This window comes from Scyliorhinus canicula, chromosome 6 (genome assembly GCF_902713615.1).
Source record: "Scyliorhinus canicula chromosome 6, sScyCan1.1, whole genome shotgun sequence".
NCBI classification, from domain to species: domain Eukaryota; kingdom Metazoa; phylum Chordata; class Chondrichthyes; order Carcharhiniformes; family Scyliorhinidae; genus Scyliorhinus; species Scyliorhinus canicula.
Window position 1 is genome coordinate 160,567,527 of NC_052151.1, and position 24,922 is coordinate 160,592,448.

Below are 24,922 nucleotides of genomic sequence, written 5' to 3' on the forward strand. Positions count from 1 at the left end.
CAGTGGTGTTACATTAGCCACCTTCCAGTCCCCTGGGACCCTTCCTGCCTCCTGATTCCTGAAAGATCATCACGAATGCCTCCACAATCCCCTGAGCTATCTCTTTTAGAATCCTGGGGTGTAGTCCATCCGGTCCAGGTGATTTATCCACCTTCAGACCTTTCAGTTTCCCCAGAACCTTCTCCTTAGTGATGGTCACTGCAATCAACTCTGCCCCTGGTTCTCCTGGAGCTCTGGCATCCCACTGGTGTCTTCCACTATGAAGACTGATGCAAAGTAACTATTCAGTTCATCTGCCATTTCTTTGTTTGCTAATATTACTACTTCAGCCACATTTGCCAGTTGTCCGATGTCTATTTTTGCCTCTCTCTTACCTTTTACATATATTGGGGAAAAAAAATCCTATCTTCTTTTATATTACTAGCTAGCTTGCACTCATACTTCATTTTCTCCCCTCCTTATTGCTGTTTTAGTTGCCCTCTGCTATCTGTTAAAGGCTTCCCAATACTCTGGCTTCCCATTAATCCTCGCCACTTTGTATGCTTTTTCTTTAGCTTTTATGCTGTTCTTGACTTCCCTCTTCAGCCATCGATGCCTTGTCCTCTCCTTAGCATGTTTCCACCTCCTTGGGATGAATTTCTGTTGTGCCTCTCGAATAACCCCCAAAAACACCTGCCATTGCTGTTCCACTGCCTTCCCTGCTGGTTCCCTTTTCCAATCAACTCTAGCCAACTCCTCCCTCATGTCTTTTTAGTTACCCTTATTTAATTGTAATACCTTTACACCTGATTGCAGCTTCCCTCTCAAACTGCAGTGTAAATTCTCTCATATTGTAGTCACTTAAGGGTTCCTTCACCTTAAGTTCCCTAATCAAGTCTGCCTCATTACACATCACTAAATCCAGAATTGCTTGATCCCCAGAAGGCTCTGTCACAAGCTGCTCCAAAAAAACATCTCTTAGACATTCCGCAAACACCTTTTCCAAGGATCCACTACTGACCTGATTTTCCAGTTCATCTGCATATTGAAGTCCTGCATGATTATTGTAACTTTGTCTTTTTTACATGCCTTTTCTATCCATTGATTTATTTTCTGCCGCACCTCCTGACTACTGCTCGGGGGCCTGTACATAACTCCCATCAGTGACGTTTTACCTTTGCGATTCCTCAACTCTACCAACAGAGATTCTATGCCTTCTGATCCTATATCGCTCCTTGCTATCGATTTAACTTCATTCCTTACTAACAATGCAACCCCGCCCCCTTTGCCCATCTGCTTGTCCTTTCAAAAGGACAAATATCCTTTTATATTTAAATCCCCGCCCTGAGCCCCTTGCAGCCACGTCTCTGTGATGCCCACAACATCATACCGGCCAATTTCAATGTGCGCAACAAGCTCATTTACCTTGTTCCGCATGCTGCGCGCATTTCGGTACAACACCCTCAGTCCTGCATTGACCACCTCCCTTTTCACACTTGTCACCTTTCTGCTCTGCCTCAGGGTGATGTTGTTCTTTTATCTTGGTTCCCTATTTTCCCTTCAGTTGTTACACCTTCTAAGCTCACATTTTGGTGTCCCCCCCCCCACTCCCCGCCATGCTAGTTTAAATCCTCCCAAGCGAATTTAGCAAACCTCCCAGCCAGGATATTGGCGCCGTTCCAGTTTAGATGTAACCTGTCCTTCTTGTACAGGTGTCACCTGCCCTGGAAGAGATCCCAATGCTGCAGAAGTCTGAAACCCTCTCTCCTACACCAGTTTAGCCACGTGTTTAGCTGCGCTATCCTCCTATTTCTAGCCTCACTAGCATGTGGCACAGGGAGTAATCCTGAGATTACAACCCTTTTTAATCGTATTGCTTAACCCCCTGAACTCCTTCTGCAGGACCTATCTGAGGAACTTAAACATTTTTACTCATTTCTGGTGATATCCTGTATACAGTATAAACTCTAAATGGTGATTAACCAGCTCAGGGGGGTCTCATGCCTCCCATTTTAATGTGTGCAGGGCATGATAACTGACCTGATTCCTGACTGATACTGTCACTTTAACATTAGTGTGCACCACCTTACCCTGATTGATAACTGCCAACAGGTTCAGGGAAATTTTTGTTTCTTGAACGTTCCAAAGTACTCTGAAGCCAAATGTAGGGTGACGTCATAATCTCCAAAACTGCTCAGGTTCTGTTTGAGTGAGAGGTTATCCATAGATGGTGGGTGGGATTCTCCGACCCTCCGCCGGGTCGGAAAATCGGCGGGGGTTGGCGTGAATTCCGCCCCCACCGGCTGCCGAATTCTCCTGTATCGGGGATTTGGCGGGGGTGGGAATCGTGCCACGCTGGTCGGCGGCCGCTAGCAGCAACCCCCCCCCCCCCCCCCCCCCCGCCCCCGAGTGGCCGCCCGTTTTTTGATGGTCCCGCCGGATAAATTAGAGTAGCAGGATCTTTAGGTGCAGGCGGCCACCGGGGTTCTCGGGGTGGCGCGAGGGGATCTGGCCCCGGGAGGTGCCCCCCCACGATAGCCTGGCCCGCGATCAGGGCCCACAGATCCATGGGCAGGCCTGTGCCATGAGGGCACTCTATTCTTCTGCACCGGCGGCTGTAGCAGTCCGCCATTGCCGGTGCGGAGACAAAGCCCTCTGCGCATGCGCTGGGATGGCACCAGCACATGCTGGCGCTCCTGCGCATGCGCCAACTCGCGCTGGCTGGCAGAGGCCCTTCGGCGCCGGTTAGTGTGGCACCAAGCCCCTTCCCAGCAGGCCGACGCGGCGCAAACCACTCTGGGGCCGGCCTAGCCTCTGAAGGTGCGGAGGATTCCGCAACTTTGAGGCAGCCCGACACCGGAGTGGTTCACGCCACTCCTTCCCACCAGAATTGCCCACCCTGCCGATTACGGCAGAATCTTGCCCTCTATCTTAAATTAGAAAGTTAAAAGCCTGGACAGGAATCCTACCCAACTCAAATCCTACCTTACCCAGTTCTAATGGATGCTGGTCTGGAAGAGGTGACCAATCTGCTTTCAGGATGTAGATTGGTCATTTATATATTCTAATGTGGTTCTGTGCCACATCTGTCTGTGACTAGCCAAAGTGAGTCAGGACTCGGCCAATGCTCTTGACACCCTCAGCCATGCCCCTTTGTGACCGGGCCTTGCTCTAGAGTGCCGCAGTAATGTTTAGGTGGGCCTGGTAAATGTCTGCCTTTGACTGGGCTCCCCTGTCCTGAGCCTCAGCCATCGGGAAAGTTCCTGACACCCCCTCCTGTAAATCTTGATTCATCTCCACCAGTGATAAGATCATATTTTCCAGAAACGCGATACCTTTCTGGACTGCAGCTCTTTCCTGGGGTCAGGCGGCCCTCCAACCGTCCACTCCCACAGGAGTACCCACCTGATGTGCCGCAGCATATGTGACGTGCGCACCAGAAGGTGACCAAGGAGCATCATCACTAAAATGCCCCACCGAGGTGAGTCTCTGCAATGGTGGCGGGCGCAAGTGACAGCAGTGATGAGAAGTCGGTGTCTTCCCCGGGTTTGCCTCCAGAGCTTCCTCCTTCCTGACGGTGCTAAAAACCAGCTCCCTCTTGTCAGCACCAAGCTGCTGAGGAATCAGAGAGCGAAAGAGCCAGTGATGTGGAGATTCTTGTGGGGGCTCATTTTTGGCACTGTGCCATTGAATACGGGCTGATCTTGCCCAACGTAGCCTTCGCGAAAACTCCCCGTCAAAACCGGCCTTTTGTTTCTCTCTCCACACATATTGTCAGGCTTAATAGGTTTTTTTTTCCCCCATTTTCCGTTTCTAAATTCCTATTTTACTCTTCTTTAACATAATCTAATTTTCTCACTTTTTTCCCTTCATAGTCAGCAATTTCTTCATGTTTTCTAATTCATCTTAAGTGCCAGTCACGTTTTTAAAACTGCTGAGAGAGCTTTTATAAGACAATGTCCCACAAAGAAAACCTTTATCAAGACTATTTTGAGCTGCTTGTGGCGTCAGTGTATGAGTGAGAGGTGCAGCTTAGAACTAAGCCATCAGGGTCGTACTGATCCTAAGCTCAAACCCCAATGTGTGTGTCAGCATAATTCAAACAGGAAAGCGGTCTTAGGTTCCAGTGGAGAAAAATCATTATTATTTCTCTCTCTGGTTTATTTAAGGACAAGTTTATCACACCGCTAAATTGTACTGCAATAAATTTTATAATTTATAATAGAAAAGGGAGCTTAAGCTGCTTTTTCTTCATGATTTTAAGAAACGATTAATTGCATCTCCAGGTTGGTTGGAAGAAAAATAATGATAATTTGACTCAACAGAGCTGAGGCTTTGAAAAATAAATCCTATCTCTCCAGGATGTGTGCAGAAAATCTCAGTCAAGCCCATTTTTATTCTGATCCTTCAAACCAGTTTAAGAGATTGATCATTTCTACCTCAGATGCATCCCACACTGAAAAGGAAAGTATCAGGGAGCTTTGGTGTTAATCAGTTGTTGAAACTGAAGCAGGTTTAAGAAGCTAACTTTAGTAGGCCACAAATGAAGGCGAACCAAGGTGGTCAAAAGATAACTTGGTTTGTTGCAAAGCTACTGGGCGGGATTCTAGAAGAACCGGCTGACCCGACGACTAATTCTGGTCCTTACAGGGGGCCAGCATGGCACTGAAGCAGTTCATGCCGCTCCAGCTGCTGGTCCCGGCACGAACTGGGCGACGCGGGATTCACGCATGCGCAGTGGCGCCGGTGCCAACGTGCGCATGTGCAGTGGCTTCCTTCAACGCGCCGGCCCCAACGCAACATGGCGCAGGATTACAGGGGCCAGCGCGTAGGAAAGGAGGCCCCCAGCCAGAGAGGCCGGCCCTCCAGTTGGTGGGCCCCAATCACGGGCCAGGCCACATCGAAGGCCCCCCCGGGGTCAGACCCCTCACCCCTTCACAGGCCGCCCCCCCCGACCCTTACACGCCGAGTTCCCGCCAGCTGAGAGCAGGTGTGGAGAGCGCCGGCGGGACTCGGTGTTTCCACAACGGCCGTTCGGCCCATCCTGAGCCGGGTATCAGTGGCCGGCTGCTTAGAGCGTCCCCTGACCGGCGCCACCCCAACCACGCCGGCGTCGCGGCGGCGTGGCACGATTCGCGCTGGTCATGGAGGTTCTCCGGCCCAGCCCCGGGCTGAGAGAATCCCACCCACTATATTTACAATATGCATCACATCCCAGCCAGGTCTGTTCTGTCGGTTCCATACCTGACTGACATTATACAGATCTCACTCATGAATGTCCTCGGGCACCCCGCCCCCTGAGCGAGGCAGCTTGTATTGGCGAGACTCATGGGGCGACTGATTACTCTAAACCAGTAGATCTTGTGCAGGTTATAGCACGCACCGATACTTGTATTATAAATTATACTTCATAATGAAGTAACGCAAAAAAGGCAAGGCTGATGTATCTGAAAGATAATCACTATAGATTCCAGAAATGATAAATCAAAAGAAAATGCTAGAAATACTCAGCAGATCTGACAGCAACTGTGGAGAGAGAAACAGGATTAAGGGTTAAGATTTTTTCCCCCGGGATTAGGGAAGCCAATCTCAGGAGCATTTGTGAGTCCTGATCCCACACCTATCAACAAGGTTCTGCATTTGCCAATCAATTATAGACAGCGGTGGGTTTCTGACATAGGTGGGTCCAATGAGGGCTTGCAGCATTGGCTGTCCAGCAGTCCCAGTGAGAGAGGTGGGTGCTTGCAGAGGCAGAAAGGTGAACACAATGTTGCCTCACAGTGGAGGAGCGCAAAAAACATTGCTGAACATTTTATTTATTATATTTTTATAAATTTAGAGTACCCAATTATTTTTTCCAATTAAGGGGCAATTTAGAATGGCCAATCTACCTATCCTGCACATCTTTGGGTTGTGGGGGTGAAACCCACGCAGACACGGGGAGAATGTGCAAACTCCACACGGACAGTGACCCAGGGCCGGGATTCAAACCCGGGTCCTCAGCGTCGTAGGCCGCAATGCTAACCACTGTGCCACCATGCTGCCCCTGCTGAACATTTTAAACAATAGCAGGCCAAAGTACAGAGGGAAAACCCTTCGACAGGTATGGATTTGGCGGCAGGCTTTTGAAACTTGTGGTTCGTTCTTTGGACCAACGAGGGAAGGAACTGGTAGCTGCCTCCAGGTTGCTACCGCATTGGACTCGGCTGGGGGTCACTGATGCCAGTTAAATGCATGTATGTTCTGAAAATGGCCCCACTGCTCGTGTTAATTGTCCTAATAGGCTGCCAGGCTTTTTGGAGCAGCTTACCCCTTTGGAAACCAGCCTGGGATAGGGAGGAAAATTAAATGAACAAGTGATTGTTGTGCAAGGTCAAAAGAAGTGGTTATGGGGCAAGCCAAATGCTACTAAGAATAATTAAAACAGCTAAGATGAACTATGAAAGGAAACTAGCAGAAAACATGAACACCGATACCAAAAGCTTCTGTAAGTATGTAAAAAGGAAGAGAATAGCTAAAGTAAATGTTGGCCTTTGGAGGATGATATTGGTGAGGTAATAATGGGGAACACCGAGAAGGCAGAGGCACTGAACTAATATGTTACCTCTGTCTTCATGGTAAGATAATAAGATAAAAATACAATAACAATTTTCCAAAATCTACAGTTAATGCAGAGGAACTTAGGGAATAATCATCACGAGGGAGAAGATATTGAATAACCTAATGGGATTAAAGGCAGACAAGTCTGCATGACCTGATGGCCTGCGCCTTAGGGTATTAAGAGAGGTGGCAGCAGAGATAGTGGATGCATTGGTTGTGATATTTCAGAATTCCCTGGATTCTGAAAGGGCCCCGGTGAATTGGAAATACGTTAATGTGATGCCCCTATTCAAAAAGGGAGAGAGGCAAACCTATCGGAAACTATAGGCTGGTTATCTTGACCTCTGTGGTGGGGAAGTTGCTGGAATCAATCATTAAGGAGGAGATGACTGAACATTTGGAAAACAAAGCTCAATCCACTATTGTCAGCATGGTTTTATGGAGGGTAAGTCAAGCATGACAAACTTGCTTGAGTTCTTTGAGGGCATAACCAGCAAGGTGGATAAAGGGGAACCTGTGGATGTGGTATATCTAGACTTCCAGAAGGCATTTGACAAGATGCTGCATAAAAGACTGATCTAGAAGGTGAGATTGCAGGGGACTGGTGGTGGAGTACTAGATTGGATTGAGGATTGGCTGACTGACAGAAAGCAGAGGGTCGTGGTAAATGGGTCCTTCTCTGGCTGGCGAACTATAACTAGCGGGGTCCAAGCAGGGATAAAGAGTAAATTAGCAAAATTTGTGGATGATACTAAAATAAGTGGGGAAACAGGCAGTGAAGACGATACAGATTTTCGACAGATATAGATAGACTGGGAGATTGGGCCAAAATCGGGCAGATGGAGTTTAATGCAGATAAGTGGCTATCCAGTTTGGCTGAAAAATAGCCAGACAAATTATTATCTAAATGGAAAACAAATTCAAAATGGGTCTGGGCAGAGGGATCTGGGTGTCTTTGTTCATGAATCGCAGAAGGTCGGTGTGCAGGTACTGCATGCAATGAAAAAGGCAAATGTAATGTTAGCGTTTACTGCAAAAGGACATGAATATAAAAGTAGAGAATTGTATAGGATGTTGGTGAGACCACATCTGGAGTATTGTGTCCAGTTTTGGTCTCCTTATTTGAGGAAGGTTGTCGTGGTATTGGAGGATGTTCAGAGGAGATTCACCAGATTGATTCCGAAGATAAAAGGGTTGATGTGGGAAGAGAGATTAAACAGTTTGTTTATTTACTTGTCCTATTACCACTTCCTTTGGCTCTGCACCATCCACTCTTTGATCATTTGTTGTCCTTTGTTTTCCATCCCATACTGCTTCTTTTCTTTTGTTCTTTTTCCCACCATCAACTGCTTAAAACCAATCACATTTCAAACTGCTCCCTGTTACAATGCAAGATCACAGATTGAGATGTTAAATCTGTTTCTCTCGCCACATGCCTGCTTGCCCAGCTCTGTATTTCAATGTTTTCTGCTTTTATAGCTGATCTGTGCAGTTTTCCTTAATTCTTTCAATAACAAAGTAAGCACATTTCTTGAAAAAAGTACAATTTTAAAAACTTAGGGCGCGATTCTCCGCAAATGCGGAGAGTCGTAAAGGCTGCCGTGAAACTGGCCGTGTTTCACGGCAGCCTCCGCGCCCCCTCCCGGGACCCGATTCTCCCCCCCCGGGCGGGGCTAGCAGCGCGGCCCCACGAAGCACGGTATCACGGGCTTAGCGGATTGGACGGCTCCAACCCGCGCATGCGCGGATGACGTCATCACGCATATGCGTCAAACCCACGCATGCGCGGGCCGTCATGCCCCTCAGCCACCCCACGGACTGATCCTGCGGGGCGGCGGAGGAACAAAGAATGCGGGGGTATCGGACCCGCTGCCCGCGATCGGTGCAGCCGTGCCAATCGGTGCCATGGTTGTCCGGAATGGCACTTGCGGCCGTTTTCACGAACTATGAGAGCAGGTGTGTTTGCGTTCGTGAAAACGGCCGTAAAGGCCTGGGAACTTGGCCCATCGGCCAGGGGAGAATCGCTGTTCGCCGTAAAAATTGGCGAGCAGCGATTCGTGTCGTGGGGCGGCCGTGGGGGGGGAGAATAGCGGGAGGTCGGGAAAAATGTCGGGAAGTCCCTCCCGCTATTCTCCGACCTGTCGTGGGCAGCGGAGAATCGCCCCCTTATTTCTGTAATATCATTGCCGTCCTCCAGTATTCCACGAAACGAGTGCAATATTTAAACTCGTAGCTAATTTGACTAATTCCGAAAACAACAATATGAAATTGCAGAAGGAACATGATCATGACTTCTCCCTCACATTGCTACTGTTGCTACTCAAAAACCTTCTTTGTTTGCAATGTCTAAATGGGAAGACTGAGTGAGGACAGGACTGGGGATAACCACCTGCAATTTATATTTGCTTATTGTATCTGGATAATGTGTTGCTGTTTGATCTTAGCAAAAATGTGTTTGATGTGGTGGTGATATTATCCACAAGTTGAGAAGCCAGACTATTTCTTCCTTGTTGCTTGGTCACAATCCCTGCCCAACACCATTATGATGTTAACCACCACTGCAAGGATTGCAGGAGTTCAAGCAGCAGGTCCTTCACCATCTTTAAAGGCAACATGGGCTGGTTTAGCTCAGTGGGCTAGACAGCTGGTTGTAATGCAGAACGAGGCCAGCAGCGCGGGTTCAATTCCCGTACCGACTTACCCGAACAGGCGCCGGAATGTGGCGACTAGGGGCTTTTCCCAGTAACTTCATACTTGTGACAATGAATGATTATTATTAACTAGAATCGGGCAATAAATGTCATCCTTGCAAGTGTCAACCGCATCCATGAAAACACAAAGAACAAAAATTAAAATGGGGAATTTTACATCAACAATTATTTCCATGCGAGAAATCAATCATCTGCTCACTGTATACATTTTTGATGCTGCATATTTCAATAATATAATCGATGAACACTGGTGTTAAAAATCCCATGATATAAACATTTTACTTTGCCATCCTGTCAACTTTCAAAATTGTAGCACCTTTCCACGACAGTTTAAGGCCATGCCAATCATATTTTATTTTGTGTGCAGCCAGAATGTGTTGAAGAGTTTTTTTTGTGTGCTAAATTATATTGGAGTCCATCTTGTTTCGTACATGCCTAAAAAATAGATAATCTGATGCTTCATGTCATGATTGTCACAATTAGCACCCATGCCCATCATGAGGTAAAAGCAGGCAGTGACAGACACCCAGGTGAGCCAATCAACAAACAGGACAGAACACAACCAATCACCAGACAGAACACCAGAGGGAGGCTTCCAACTATAAAACACACAAGGCATCAGCACTCTGCCTCTTTCCACTGGTGACAACTATAGTGACAGTCAGGGTGTACAAATCATTCAACACCTTCTGCATGTGGATAAGAACTAGCCTGGTCAAGAGAGTTAATGTTAGTTTACTGAGAGTAGTAGAGAGTCAACCCAAAGGCAGCTGTGTGCTTCGTTACTGAAGTTCAATAAATCTTATTGAACCAACGCCTACGTTTGGTGTATGCTTGATCATTTAACTGCATTGTGTTGCAGTCAGTGTTACCCCTGGGTGAACATCACGACATGATACCAGGAGTGGCTACTGCTTCTAAGCAATTTACCTTCGAAGATTCACTGACGACCAGCAACTGCCTTCCAGCGGCATGGAAAAGATCCAGGCACCTCCACAGCTCCGGATCTCTAGGACCCTTGGTGCCAATTGGCGGGTCTTCAAGCAGAAATTCAGACTATACTTTGAGGCCTCGGACCTCGAAAGTGTGTCCGATGCCCGAAAAACCACGCTGCTACTGTCAACTGCGGGGGACCAGGACATCCAAATCTTCAATTCGCTCACTTTTGCCGACGGTGAGGACAAGACCAGGTTCCAGACCGTCTTAGCCAAATTTGACAGTCACTGTGAGGTCGAGATGAAGGAAAGCTTTGAGCGTTATGTCTTCCAGCAGCGCCGTCAGGGTAAGGATGAGACTTTCCAGTCTTTTCTCACCCATCTCCGCATTCTAGCGCAATCCTGCAACTACGGTGACACCGCTGACTCCCTCATCAGGGATCAAATCATGTTTGGCGTCCACTCCGACGCCCTGCGGGAGCAGTTCCTAAAACTAAACAATATGACCCTGCCAGTGGCCATCGAGACATACAAAGTCCACGAAAAGGCAAAAAGTCGCTATTCCCACCTTAAGTCGGCAGAGCAGGACCAACTTGCCTCCCACAAGGCTGAGAGTGTGCAGGCCACCACCCGAATGCGGTGCCTGAGCATCGATGAAGGCGGCATTTCGCGCGCTTTTTCATGGGTCCCACGCATGCGTACCACGGTCGGGAGAACGAAGCGGCCGAAAACTACACTGTGCAGGTGCGAGTGGCGGCTGACCACACTGCACATGTGCGACGATGCACCAAGTGTCACGACGTCAACGTGATGACATGCCCCAACTGCGGCACTGCCCATTTAAAGCGGCAATGCCCTGCAAGAGGCAGGCGATGTCTCAACTGCAAGATGCTTGGCCATTATGAGGCTTTGTGCAGGTCTGCACCTCCGATATGTCGTAATATGTAAATATATATTGTAAATATGTCGTATATGCTCTAAGCAGCCGACAATTTTTTTAAAAAAGGGAGGATGTAATAATATGCACCCATGCACATCATGAGGTAAAAGCAGGCAGTGACAGACTCCCAGGTGAGCCAATCAACATACAGAACAGAAGACAACCAATCACCAGACAGAACACCAGAGAGGGGCTTCCAACTATAAAACACACGAGGCATCAGCACTCTGCCTCTTTCCACTGGTGACAACTGTAGTGACAGTCAGGGTGTACAAATCATTCAACACCTTCTACACGTGGATCAGAGCTAGCCTGGTCGAGATAGTTAATGTTAGTTTACTTAGAGCAGGAGAGATTCAACCCATAGGCAGTTGTGTGCTTTGTTATTGAAGTTCAATAAATCTTATTGAACCAATGCCTACGTTTGGTGTATGCTTGATCATTAACTGCATTGTGTTGCAGTCAGTGTTACCCCAGGGTGAACAACATGACAATGATGAGGGGTGGCATGGTGACACAGTGGTTAGCACTGCTGCCTCACAGCTCCAGGGAACCGGATTCAATTCCCTCGGGTGTCGAGTTTGCATTTTCTTCCTGCGTGGGTTTCCTCCGGGTGCTCCGGTTTCCTCCCACAGTCCAAAGATGTGCAGGTTAGGTGGATTGGCCATGCTAAATTGTCCAAAAAGGTTGGGTAGGGTTACTGGGTTACGGGATAGGCTGGAGGCTTGTGCTTGAGTGGTGTGCTTAGGGCAGCACGGTAGCATTGTGGATAGCACAATTGCTTCACAGCTCCAGGCTCCCAGATTCGATTCCAGCTTGGGTCACTGTTTGTGCGGAGTCTGCACGTCCTCCCCGTGTGTGTGTGGGTTTCCTCCGGGTGCTCCGGTTTCCTCCCACAGTCCAAAGATGTGCAGGTTAGGTGGATTGGCCATGATAAATTGCCCTTAGTGTCCAAAATTGCCATTAGTGTTGGGTGGAGTTACTGGGTTAAGGGGATAGGGTGGAGGTGTTGACCTTGGGTAGGGTGCTCTTTCCAGGAGCCGGTGCAGACTCGAAGGGCCGAATGGCCTCCTTCTGCACTGTAAATTCTATGATTCTTTTGTTTTATTTTAAAATTTAGAGTGTCCAATTCATTTTTTCCAATTAAGGGACAATTTAGCGTGGCCAATCCACCTACCCTGCATATCGTTTGGGTTGTGGGGGCGAAAATACTGTAAAAAGCATGAAATTGATAGAAACACAAGTGGTTCTTCTTTGGATTTCAAAAGACGGTCAGGCATTTTCCCAAGGCATTTGAACTCCTTACCTCTGAATTAGCAATTTAGAACACGAGGCGACCAGGTCAATGAGATGGAATACTGAATATGCACAATGGTTGAATATCGGAAAAGGTAGATTTCAAATGCTTTGGCACGCCACGGCAACAGTAAAATTATTTAGTGAGAGCGTAATAGGATCAAAGAGATGGGGCAAAATCAGAGTTGGAGTAGGAAGAAAAAAGTCAGTAATTACCAATTTATTTATAATATATTTGATGGGCAGCCTTGATGCAGAAGCTCAGCATATCATGTTAAGAGAGTGAGAAAACACTCTTTAAACTGTCATTGCAGCAAGAATGATTTTGTTTACAGTGGTGGCAAAGCTAGTATTATGGCAAATGTGGAAAGGTTCTAATGAGTTGACTTATCAATATTTTGGATGGATAATTGTTGGTAAATTTATCAAAAGATGTTAGAAGGTTTTGCCGAAAATGTTCATAGATTAAAGAGCACACACCCATAAAAGGTAAAAAAAGTAATTGGTAATGTTTTTTCTCCTGTGTGGTGTGGGGAGCTACAGACATTAAAGGTTAGTTATGAAAAAAGGATAGTGATGAGAGAATATTGACAACAGAGACGTGCATTTGCTTTAGATGACAACTCAATTGAAAGAAAAAAAAACAATGTTTCTTTATGACATTCCGTTCCAGTTACATAATACAATCAAACTAACAAATCTTCCCCAGCTTGTGTGCATGCCAACGAGACTGAATTAAATCAGAAAACAGTTTGATAACTAATAGACAAGGGGAGGAAACTGATACAAACTCTGGAGTGCAGAAGTGTAAAATATTTAGCCTGAGGATTGCACCATACAAGGCATGATCGACCGGCCGCGTTACGTCTGAAAGGCAGCATGGGGCAATGCGGCCGGTAGATGCTGGAGATCCAGCTTCCGATATCTACCCAGCTCATTTAATGCAATCTCGTGAGACATTGTGATCTGAATCTCATCCGTTGTGGGTGGTGGATCACGTTTTGGCAACTCGTCTCACTCTAATATGCACTCCCACAATTTACCCATGATGTGGAGATGCCGGCGTTGGACTAGGGTGAGCACAGTAAGAAGTCTTACAACACCAGGTTAAAGTCCAACAGGTTTGTTTCGAATACTAGCTTTCGGAGGACTGCTCCTTCACCTGAGGAAGGAGCAGTGCTCCGAAAGCTAACCGTGCTCGCTATAGGACAGTTTCTATTCGGGTAGATTGTGGACTGTGTCCACAATCAGGCAGGGCTTTGGGTTTAATGTGATATGTCAACCAATGTTAGGTTATTTTGATTAATAACAGCATGCATGGGTTTGTCCTCCGGCTTCCATTCCTCACCGAACGAAAATCCAGTTCTGCCTATTATCCTTTCTCACCATTAATACCACCAAAAAATTAACCAGTCATTTCGCTCATTTCTGTTAATGGAATATTATTGGTGCACAATGATGTGCATTTTGTGCATTTGGTTGCACAAAAGCAGTGACCACAGCCAAAAAGCTTACTCTGTGTACAGCTCTGGAAATATTATGCAAAGTTTTTATTACTGTCATGGTTGGGAATGATTTGGTAACCAGGGCATTAACTTGCATTTTATCACTCGGGTCCACAGCATATTAGTCTACAATATGTTTCCACAGTATTAAACTTAGTTATATTTATTATTTGTTAGATTAATCATTTTTCCAATTTTCCTTTGGTTTCTTCCTACATTAGCGTTCTATTTCTTTCTGTGTTTTCCAACGAACCATGGTTTACTTTTTCTTTTTGCTGCTGGAATATGTTACTCAATGGAATGCTTGACTGCTTAATGGAAACAGTAAGAAGTCTTACAACACCAGGTACAAATCCAACAGGTTTGATGAAGAAGCTGCGCTCCGAAAGCTAGTGGTTTGAAACAAACCTGCTGGACTTGTACCTTGTGTTGTAAGACTTCTTACTGTGCCCACCTCAGTCCAACGCCGCATCTCCACATAATGGAAACAGGTTGAGAATGATTGTCAATGGAATAACATATGCGCAGATAGACCCTGATGGTAAGCTAAAACTATTGCCCCTATTCAGCAGTTGTCTGGTGCGCACAATTAACTGGCAAATGAGCATCTTTGTTAGTGGATAATTTTTCTCTTTGTTATCTGGTTTCAGCGCTTGTGGACCACGTACACAGTTGCACTACCATCAAACTTATTGTAAAAGAAGACACTCAAAGCTCTTTAAGAAGACATCATTGGTTGATGGAGGCTTAGCAGAATGATTACAGGTAATAATTAATAATCATAGATCATAGAATTTAGAGTGTAGAAGGAGGCCATTCGGCCCATCGAGTGTTCTTTGGCCCTTGGAAAGAGCACCCTACCTATGCCCATACCCTATCCCCGTAACCCAATAACCCCACCAAACCTTTTGACACTAATGGGAATTTAGCACGGCCAATCCACCTAACCTGCACATCTTTGGACTGTGGGAGGAAACCGGAACACTTGGAGGAAACCCACACAGATACAGGGAGAACGTGTTGACTCCGCACAGACAGTGACCCAAGCCAGGAATCGAACCTGGGACCCTAGAGCTATGGAGCAACTGTGCTAATCACTGTGCTACCGTGCTGCCCGTAATCTTACAGGTCCATCATGTCTGATGAATCAAACCATGCTGTTGGCACATCAATTTACTTTTCGACCACAGAAGCTGTCACCCAAAAATTGAAATAGAATTGTTGACATTTACAGCATGGAAGCAGGTCACTCCACTGTGTCTGCAACAGCCATCAACGAGCTGTCCAGACGAATTCCAATTTCTGGCTCTTGGTCCGATGTTCTGCTTTTGTTTTGCCGAAGATTTATTTTGAAAAAAATCAACTTTGCAAAAGCGTGGAATATAAAATGGAACTTACTTGAGGGAAAGCAGGATGATCTATTTCAGCTCTTGTCTGCTGAGATGTATTTGTATTAGTCTAGGTCCAAACATACATACTAAAATCTTCAGCAATGTGAGTGCTCAGGGAATCATACCCACAGACTAACGTTTCTTAGTACAGTGCATTGAAGAATTGAAGGATAACAAAATAAACAAATATGACTTTTTAAAAAATAAAACATGTTACCAAAATAAATATTTGACTTTATCTCAGAAAATTGATAGGAATTTAGAAAAAAAAAGATCAGACTTGCAATTAGCAACTTTCTTAACAACTAAGCATAAGATCACCCATCAAATGACTTCCGGCTGTCAGGGGAGGCAATGGAGTAGTGGTGTTGTCACTGGACTAATAATCTAGAGACCCAGGATAATGATCTGGGGACCTGGGTTCAAATAATTAAAAGTAATGAAACCATTGCCAACCCATCCGGTTCACTAATGCACTTTAGGGAAAGAAATTTGGTCTACCCTGCATGTGACTCCAGATCTGCAACAATCTTTGAAAATTGAAAATCGCTCATTGTCACGAGTCGGCTTCAAATGAAGTTACTGTGAAAAGCCCCTAGTCGCCACATTCCGGCTCCTGTTCGGGGAGGCTGTTACGGGAATTGAACCGTGCTGCTGGCTTGCCTTGGTCTGCTTTCAAAGCCAGCGATTCAGCCATGTGCTAAACAGCCCCAATCTTGAACCCCTTCACAAGGGGCCTTAAATGCTGGTTCAGCCAGTGATGTCCACATCCCATGAAAGAGTTTTAAAAGGATGGTGAGAGATTGGGAGGAAATGGATATGGATAAACATATTTGGGTTCAAAATCTAGGGACGCAAGGCCAAAGTATAAATAAAACCTATATCTGACATTGGATCAGTCACACTGCTCACCTGATATTCATAGTGTGGGCCCAAGACCATGTTGCCATTTCGCATCAAGCAGATAGGGTAGGGGGAGGGGGCAGGAGGGTTGGTAAAGGGTTGCTGGTAGATGTGGGGAGCCACAGATAAATCAGCAAGTGTGCAGATGTTTTGTGGGGCTGGCGTTCATGACTCTCCACCCCTCAAAGCCAGGTGAGCCTGGAAGAATCCAGAAAGGTACTAGGTTAAGGAGTGACCTTCAGCACTGTACCACAGGTATTACTAGTACCTGCCATTCTGCTGTCAAAAGATGGAACAAGAGGTTCCAACTCTCTCCCCCCCCCCCCCCCCCCCCCCCCCCACCCCCCACCACCACCCCCAGCTGGAACTGTGGGCAACTTTATAAATAATGAGCTGAGCAAAATCACTTTATGATCAGCTAGCTACTGAGATTCCTTTCCTTCCTTGGGGATTAGCAAGGCTGAGTCTGAAAGCTGGAAAGGGAAAGGAGACTCAAAACTGAAATGAGGCATTATGTATACCTAATAAATATTTAATAAGTTAGAAGCACATCTTTCTTCAAATTTTAATCAGATAACAGTCATTGCTTTGGGCGTTCTTGTGCCATACATCTGTAATTACATACTAGAGCTCCCACTCCACGCTCAAGCACTGAGCCTCATAACATCATCTCACAACCCATAGAAAATCTAACCTCTCTGAAAATTGCACAGGTACCACAGGAGAGGCTGCCTATTTTGGATTCTGGGAGAAAATGGGAGTACAGATTAAAAACCTCAGGATCATAAATAATTTGGTCATGGAATGTTCTTCAGAGTGCATATGAATTTTGCAGCAACAAGTTGACCATACTGGTGGTCAAGAAGCAGCAATTTAAATGATCTGGCCCCGGACAACCCCCTTCACAGCTCCCCGCCAGCAAGCGCTCTCACCCCACCCTCCACCACTCCCACAAATGTCATAAGGAAACAGAAGCATTAGTTCATCACACCACTTAATTATTCTGCAAATAATTCAGTCATCCGTACTAGAGACGGGATTTAGGTCTGGTGATCTGTCTTTTTTTGGGGGGTGTGGCAGACAAACAACAGGATTGGTAAGGCATGACTAAAAATCTGCAACATGGTTCGCATCTCCATGCAAATTGGAAGAAATGTAACGACCATTTGACACAGCATAGGCGAGGATTGAAAAACTAGTTCTATCTCTCCAGATTAACTGCAGAAAAAGTCAGTCCAGCTATTTGTATCATAAACCTTCAAAGCGGTTTAAGAGATTGAGAATTTTCACCTCAATCAGCTTTTGCTCCACATTGGGGCGAAACGTATTCAGAAACGTAGACTCATCAACTGCTGGAGCTGTGAAGAGGTACTTGTGGAGGCTTCTAATTTGAACAAACAAATTTTATTTACAAGGTTGCTTCATTAGCTACATACTTCGAACTAGTCCAGAATATATTCTTTCTAATTAGGAAAATCTCCTCAAGAGTTTCCCCAGGTGTTGATTGGTTCTTCAGACCATGTGACCCTTACTCTGTAAGGCTGGTCTGAAAGTGACAATAATGACATCCCTCCTCCTTTAATTCCTTTTTACAATCCGTGTTTACCAAATAACTTTATACAGGTGAATAGAAAACACTACCAAAATCTGAGAAATAATCGCAGTTATACTTAGTCCTGTATTCTAATTATATACTATATACATAGGTTCAATAATTAAAAATCACAGGCAGCACAGTGGCCCAATGTTTAGCATTGCAGTCTCACGGCGCTGAGGTCCCAGGTTGATCCCGGCTCTGGGTCACTGTTCGTGTGGAGTTTGCACGTTTTCCGCGTGTTTGCGTGGGTTTCCCAAAGATGTGTAGGTAGGTAGGAAAAAATGAATTGGGTATTCTAGACCATTCAACCCCTCAAGCCTGCTCCATCTTTCAACAGAATCATAGCTAATCGGACATTGCTCACATCCACTTTCCTGTCCTTTCCCCATAATCTATCTATCTCAGCCTTAAGTATACACAAGGAAATATATAATGGAAATGAAGCAGAGTCCAACGTCAGGTGTGTATAGCTGGGTGTTTCCTGGCACTTGGAAGTGCCGAGAACGACCTCACAAGAGATTGGGACACCATTTTTAAATGGCACCCTGATCTCTGAAACCCCCGCCCCCCCCACCAATCCCAATTTATTATCACTGAGGGGGTCCTCAAGTCCCTCCACATCCCAAGTCATGAGGGCAGGACACACCAGGACCCAATCCCTGGTGCAGACAAAATGCTATCCAGTACCCTGACAGTGCCAGGGTGGCACCCAGATGGCACTGCCAGGGTGCCCAGGTGGCATCAGGGGTGTCCGTCCTCCCAATTGCCTGGGAGATCCCCCAGTTCCGTACATCTGGTCCATGTCGATGGAGACCGGTGCTAAGCAGCGCTCGCTCAGGGTCTCTGAGGCGCAAGGGTTGGATCCTGCCCTTGGGTAATTCCAGCAAGAGCACATTCAAGTGAACCTGACTGCACACTTGAATATGCAAATCTGGATTCTGGCCTCAATGGGCGAGATCGCAACGCCTTACGAGATCTTGTGACGAGACCTGTAAATCTCATAAGAGGCCTCTCGTGAGATTTACCGGCTTCTTTGCGTCGGGTACGAGGAGGCCAGTTGATCACAGCCACGGACACTGGCCCCACAACTGTCTGTAATTTGAAAGACACACAACCCTCTGAGTGAAGAAATCCCTTCCCATCTCAGTCTTAAATTGGCACCTGTTTATTCTGAAACTATGATTTCTGATCCAAGACTCTCCCATGAGGGAAACATCCTCTCGGCATTTACCCTGTCAAACCCATTAAGAATCCTATATGTTTCAATGAGATCATCTCCCGTTCTTCGAAATTCCAATGAGTAGAGTCCCAACATGTTTAACTTTGCTCATAAGACAATCTCTCCAGACTGGGGGTCATCCTAGTGAATCTACTCTGAGCTGCCTCAAATAATGGGGCCAAAACTACCCACAATACTGCAGATGTGGTCTCACCAGTACCTTGTGCAGTTGCAGGAAGACTTCCCTCTTCTTATACTCCAAAACCCTTCAAATAAGGGACAACATTCCATTAGCATTCCTGATTACCTGCTACATCTATGTGCTTGCTTTGTGTTGTGTGCACAAGTACCCCTAAGTCCCTTTGTGTTGCAGCTTTCTGCTGTTTTTCTCCATTTAAATAATAATAATGATTTTGTTCTCCCTTCCAAAATGAACAACTTCACATTTTGCCACATTATATTCCATTTGCCAACTTTTGGTCCATGTAATAAACCCCCTAGTAGGGGTGTGGAACGCCCTGCCTGCAACAGTAGTAGACTCACCAACTTTAAGGGCATTTAAGTGGTCACTGGATAGACATATGGATGAAAATGGAATAGTGTAGGTCAGATAGGCTTCAGATGGTTTCACAGGTCGATGCAACATCGAGGGCCGAAGGGCCCGTACTGCGCTGTAATGTTCTATGTTCTTTGCAAACGGTTTGTACCCCACTTGCAACTTGCCTTTCCACCTATTTTTGTGTCATCTGCAAATTTGGCTTAAGTACATTTACTTCTTTCCTCCAAGTCATTAATATATTGTAAATAGTTGTGGTCCCAGCACTGATCCCTGTGGTTACAGGTTGCCAACCTGAAAAATAAGCACTTATCCCCACTTGCTGTTTTCCTGCCCATTAACCAATTCTTGAACCATACCAATATACTACCTCCAACACCATGAGCTCTTGTCTTATGACTTAACCTTTTGTGAGCTACTTTGTTGAACGCCTCCTGGAAGTCCAAATACAACACATCTACTGGTTCTCCTCTATCCACTCTAGTTCAGCTTTCTGCGAAAAACTCTAATAGATTAGGCAGACACAATTTCCCATTCATGTAGCCATGTTGAATCTGCTTGATTAGATTATGACTTTCCAAATGTGCTGCTATTACTTCCTTAATAATTGATTCCAACATTTTTTCCAACAATAGATATTAGACGAATCAACCTATTGCCCATTGCACACATTTTGCCTCCCTCCCTTTTTGAATCGGGGTATCACATAGCAGTTTACCAATCCTCCGATACTTCTATCACATCCAAGACTTTTGGAAAATTACAACAATGCATCCAATATCTCTGTAGGTACTTCTTTTAGGATTCTAGGATGGAACCCATCAGGGCCGGGGACTTATTGCCTTTAGCCCCATTAGTTTGTCTAATACTATTTCTCTAATGATGATGATGGTATTTAATTCCTCGCCGTAATTTTTAATACTAATGGGATGTTTGAAATATCTTCCACTGTAAAACTGATGCAAAATATCTGTTTAACTCCTCTGCTATTTTCTTGTTCCCCATAACAATCTCCATGGATTCATTTTCCACGGGTTCTATGTTCACTTTGACCCCTTCATTTTTATACATTTGAAAAAGCTCTTATTGTCAGTTTTTATGTTCCTCGCTAGTTTGTCCTCGTAGTTTATTTTCTCTCTCTTTATTATCCTTTTAGGCCACCTTTGCTGGATTCTGAATTTATCACAGTCTTCGGACTGTCACTGGCTTTTGCCTCCTTGTATGCCTTTTCTTTTAACTCAATAATCTCCTTAACTTCCTGTGTTAGCCATGGCTGGTTTATCCCTCTCTTAGAATCTTTCCACGTGACTGGGATACATTTTTGCAGAGAGTCATGAATTACCTCCTTAAATGTCTGTCACTGCTTGTTTACTATCTTCCCAGCTAATCTATCCACCAGTCCACTTTAGCTAACTATCCTCGTTTCATTGAAATTTCCTTTATTTAAGTTAAACACAATTATTTCCGACCCAATTTTCTCACTCGCAAACTGTTATGATCACTATTTATTTGGAGTTCCTTTATTCTGAGGTCAGTTATTAAACCTCCCTCATTGCCCATTACTGTTCCCTGGTTGGCTCTATGACATATTTCTCTAAGAACCTATCCCTAATGCACTCTATGAATTTGTTGTCACAACTACCCTTTCCAATTTGATTAACCCAATCAACAAGATTAAAGTCACCCATACTTATTGCTCTATTTTTTTTACATGCTCCTATTATTTGTTGATTTATTCTCTATCCTACAGAGTGGCTACCATTTGGGGATCTATATACTTCTCCTGCCAATGTCGACTTTCCCTTGCTGCTTTCTATGTCCACCCAACTGGATTCTACATCATCTGAATCTCGATCGTCTTTCACAACTGTCCTCATTTCATCTCTTACTAACAGTGCTCCCCACCACCTTTTCCTTCCTTCCTAACCTTCCAAAAGGTCAAATATCCCTGAATAGTAAGGTCCCAGTTTTGGTATTCTTGCAATCATGCCTTCGTAACGGCTATGAGATCATATCCATGTACCGTAATTTGCACCGCCGGTTCATCTAACTTATTCCGAATACTTCATGCATTAGAATACAAAGCCTTTAATTTTTATTTTTGCCATTTTCAATCATCCTAACTTTTCTTTGTACTGGGCCCTTATTTGTTTTTCGCCCTTGATTACCCTGTCTCCCGTTTTGGCAGTTACTCTTTATTTTGTTACGGTCCGGGTTTCTCTTTCGCTCGTCACCCTGCTTAGGTTCTCAACCTCCTGCCATTCTAATTTAAACCTTCCCGAACCATACTGCAAATGCTTCCCCAGGATATCACTCTTAGTCCCGCCAAGGGCAGCACGGTAGCATGGTGGTTAGCATAAATGCTTCACAGCTCCAGGGTCCCAGGTTCGATTCCCGACTGGGTCACTGTCTGTGCGGAGTCTGCACGTCCTCCCCGTGTGTGCGTGGGTTTCCTCCGGGTGCTCCAGTTTCCTCCCACAGTCCAAAGATGTGCGGGTTAGGTGGATTGGCCATGCTAAATTGCCCGTAGTGTCCTAAAAAGTAAGGTTAAGGGGTGGGGGGTTGTTGGGTTACGGGTATAGGGTGGATACGTGGGTTTGAGTAGGGTGATCATGGCTCGGCACAACATCGAGGGCTGAAGGGCCTGTTCTGTGCTGTACTGTTCTATGTTCTATGTTCTATGTAAGGTTTAACCCATCTAGTTTGTACTGGTCCCACCACTCTCAGAACCAGACCCAATGCCCCAGGAATCTGAAACCCTCCCCTCACACCATCACTGCAGCCATGTATTCATCTGATTCATCCTTCTGTTTCTACTCTGACTAGCACATGGCACTGGTAGTAATCCTGAGATCACTACCTTTGAGGTCCTACTTTTCAACTTACTTCCTTAATTCCTATAATTGGCATTAAATAACTCATCCTTTTTTTTTTAAACTCTGTGCACCACAATCACTGGCTGTTCACTCTCCCCCTTCAGAACATCCTGTAGCCGCTCTGAGACATCCTGGCACCAGGGAGACAAAGTACCATCCTGGAGTCTCATTTGCAGCCACAAAAACACTCATCTTTTCCCCTTACAATTGAAATATAACTCCTATGGGCAGCATGGTAGCACAGTGGTTAATACTGTTGCTTCACAGCTCCAGGGTCCCAGGTTCAATTCCTGGCTTGGGTCACTGTCTGTCCGGATTCTGCAAGTTCTTCCTGTGTCTACGTGGGTTTCCTCCTGTTTCCTCCCACAGTCCAAAAGTGTGCAGGTTAGATGGATTGGCCGTGTTAAATTAATGTCCCAAAAAGGTTAGGTGGGGTTACTGAGTTACAGGAATAGGGTGGAGGCATGGGCTTAAGTCATGACTAACCCCTTTGGATTAAACCTTTAAAGGACTCTTAAAATCCAATAATATCAAGTATTTTAGAGCCTTGACCTCGTTAATACAAAATAAAGCCTTTACAAACTTTAAATGTTCGAAAACATTTCTTGATGGCAACACTGACTGCAGAAGTGTCTCTCTACTCCTCAACTGGTCCACATGTTCATGGACATTCTGCCCCTCCAAGTTTACTTGTAATGAAAAAGGTCCAGTCTCAGAGACAATAATTCCTGGGATCTAACTTGGTTCACTGCCAAAGTTTTTCACATACACGGCTTCATCTACCATAATTTTCCGTGTTCAACAATGCGAATTGTGGCTTGTTCTCTGATCATCATGGGAGCATAGACAGGTATAAGAAGCTCACTGAAATGTTATATAACTCTTCAGCTCTCTGAGCTGTGTCTCAAGAACAAAATGTGGCCCCTTAATGACAAAAATTATACTTTATAATGAAATAAATCAAGAAAGGCAAGTCCGGCAAATGCACTTCTCTTTCATTCCTTACTCCATCAGGTTCCACTTACCTCAATAAGCCCCAGCATATTATCACTGTTATTATTCAAAGGGGACCACTGGCCACGTAGCTATAGACCAACAAGAAATCAATGCCATGTGGAGGGAGTGAAAGGAAAGAAAATGCAGGAGAAAATCAGTCGGCATCTTCAATGGTCAAGTGTGGTCATTGAGCTAATAAATAACTGCGTACTAGTATCCATAACAATTATTATTCCATGTCATTCCAACATGGAACAAGCAACAAAGTGATCCATAATTCATAAAGGACAATACAGCAATTGCCCACTTATATAATAATAACAGGAGGGTTCACTGTTCAAACAACAATATAAAGAGTCGCACCACATAAATAATTCATTCTTAAATAAGTCCAAAGCAAATAAAGGTAAATAACTCTTGTCTCATATCTAAATTCAATAGCCATGAAACAATGATGGACGAATACATTTTCAGCTGAATAAATATACACATTACCTGTAATTTTATTTCCTGTATCCTTCGAGAAAAACAACCATATCACAAGAGAACGAAGAAATTAAATGAATTTTCCTTCATGCTACCTCCGCAGACACAGATATAAGAGCAATAACTATCATGTTGCTTCAAAGGATAAATGCTAATAAAGAGTGAATGTCTCTTGTGGGATTTATGAGAATAGGGAATAGCAATGGCAGGCGGAGGCTGAATAAAGAACAGTATTTACCAGGAGGTCAAGTATGAAACACACACGTTTCATAATCTCAAATCGCAAACTAGAACCTACAAGCATGTCATTCAGCAGCAAAATGATTTCAAAGTTATTGCTTTCATTATCCTACGAGAAAGTCTAGTTTGTACATTGAACAAGTTAACTCTTTCGGTAAATCCATGATATGCTGCAGTCAGCCATGAAATGGATGATTCTCCTCAAGCAATATTCTTCAACTACACTTTCCAAACTTGTGACCTCTACCACCTAAGGCGGCATGGGCAGCAGGCAGAAGGGAATACCATTTCCTCCAGGTTCCTCTCCAAGTCACTTAGCATCCTGTCTTGGAAATATATTGTTGTACCTTGATTGTCGCTGGGTCAAAATCTTGAGCTCCATTCCTAACACCACTGTGGCACCACATGGACTGCAGCAGTTTGGGAAAGAGGCTCACTCCCACCTTCTTTCTCAAAGACAAGTAGCACTGCTGTCCTTGCCAGCAGTGTCCATATCCCCTGAATGAATAAATGTTTAAAAATCAAAAATAGTGTGATATTTTCAGATGAGGGCGTAGACTTCTGGGACTGAATTTTTAATCAGGGCTCAGGAATTGGACATTGGGACTAGTTCTGGGTTCTGATCGTTCACATGTTCACCAGCACTTTCACTGCTCCAGCCAATTGAAGGCCTGGATGTGGGCTTCTCATCG

At 45.1% G+C, this 24,922-nt stretch overlaps 1 protein-coding gene and 1 long non-coding RNA gene across 4 annotated transcripts in view; one reads left to right on the plus strand and one right to left on the minus strand.

Annotated features, from left to right (window-relative positions):
- Positions 1 to 24,922, minus strand: part of sntg2 (syntrophin, gamma 2) — a 1,464,242-nt gene that overhangs the window by 830,546 nt on the left and 608,774 nt on the right. The gene's annotated exons all lie outside the window — the stretch shown is intronic.
- Positions 1 to 24,922, plus strand: part of LOC119967610 — a 354,928-nt gene that overhangs the window by 155,516 nt on the left and 174,490 nt on the right. Inside the window, exon 2 of the long non-coding RNA XR_005461024.1 lies at positions 14,617 to 14,731. This is a non-coding gene — a long non-coding RNA (uncharacterized LOC119967610). The remainder of the gene's footprint in view (positions 1 to 14,616; positions 14,732 to 24,922) is intronic.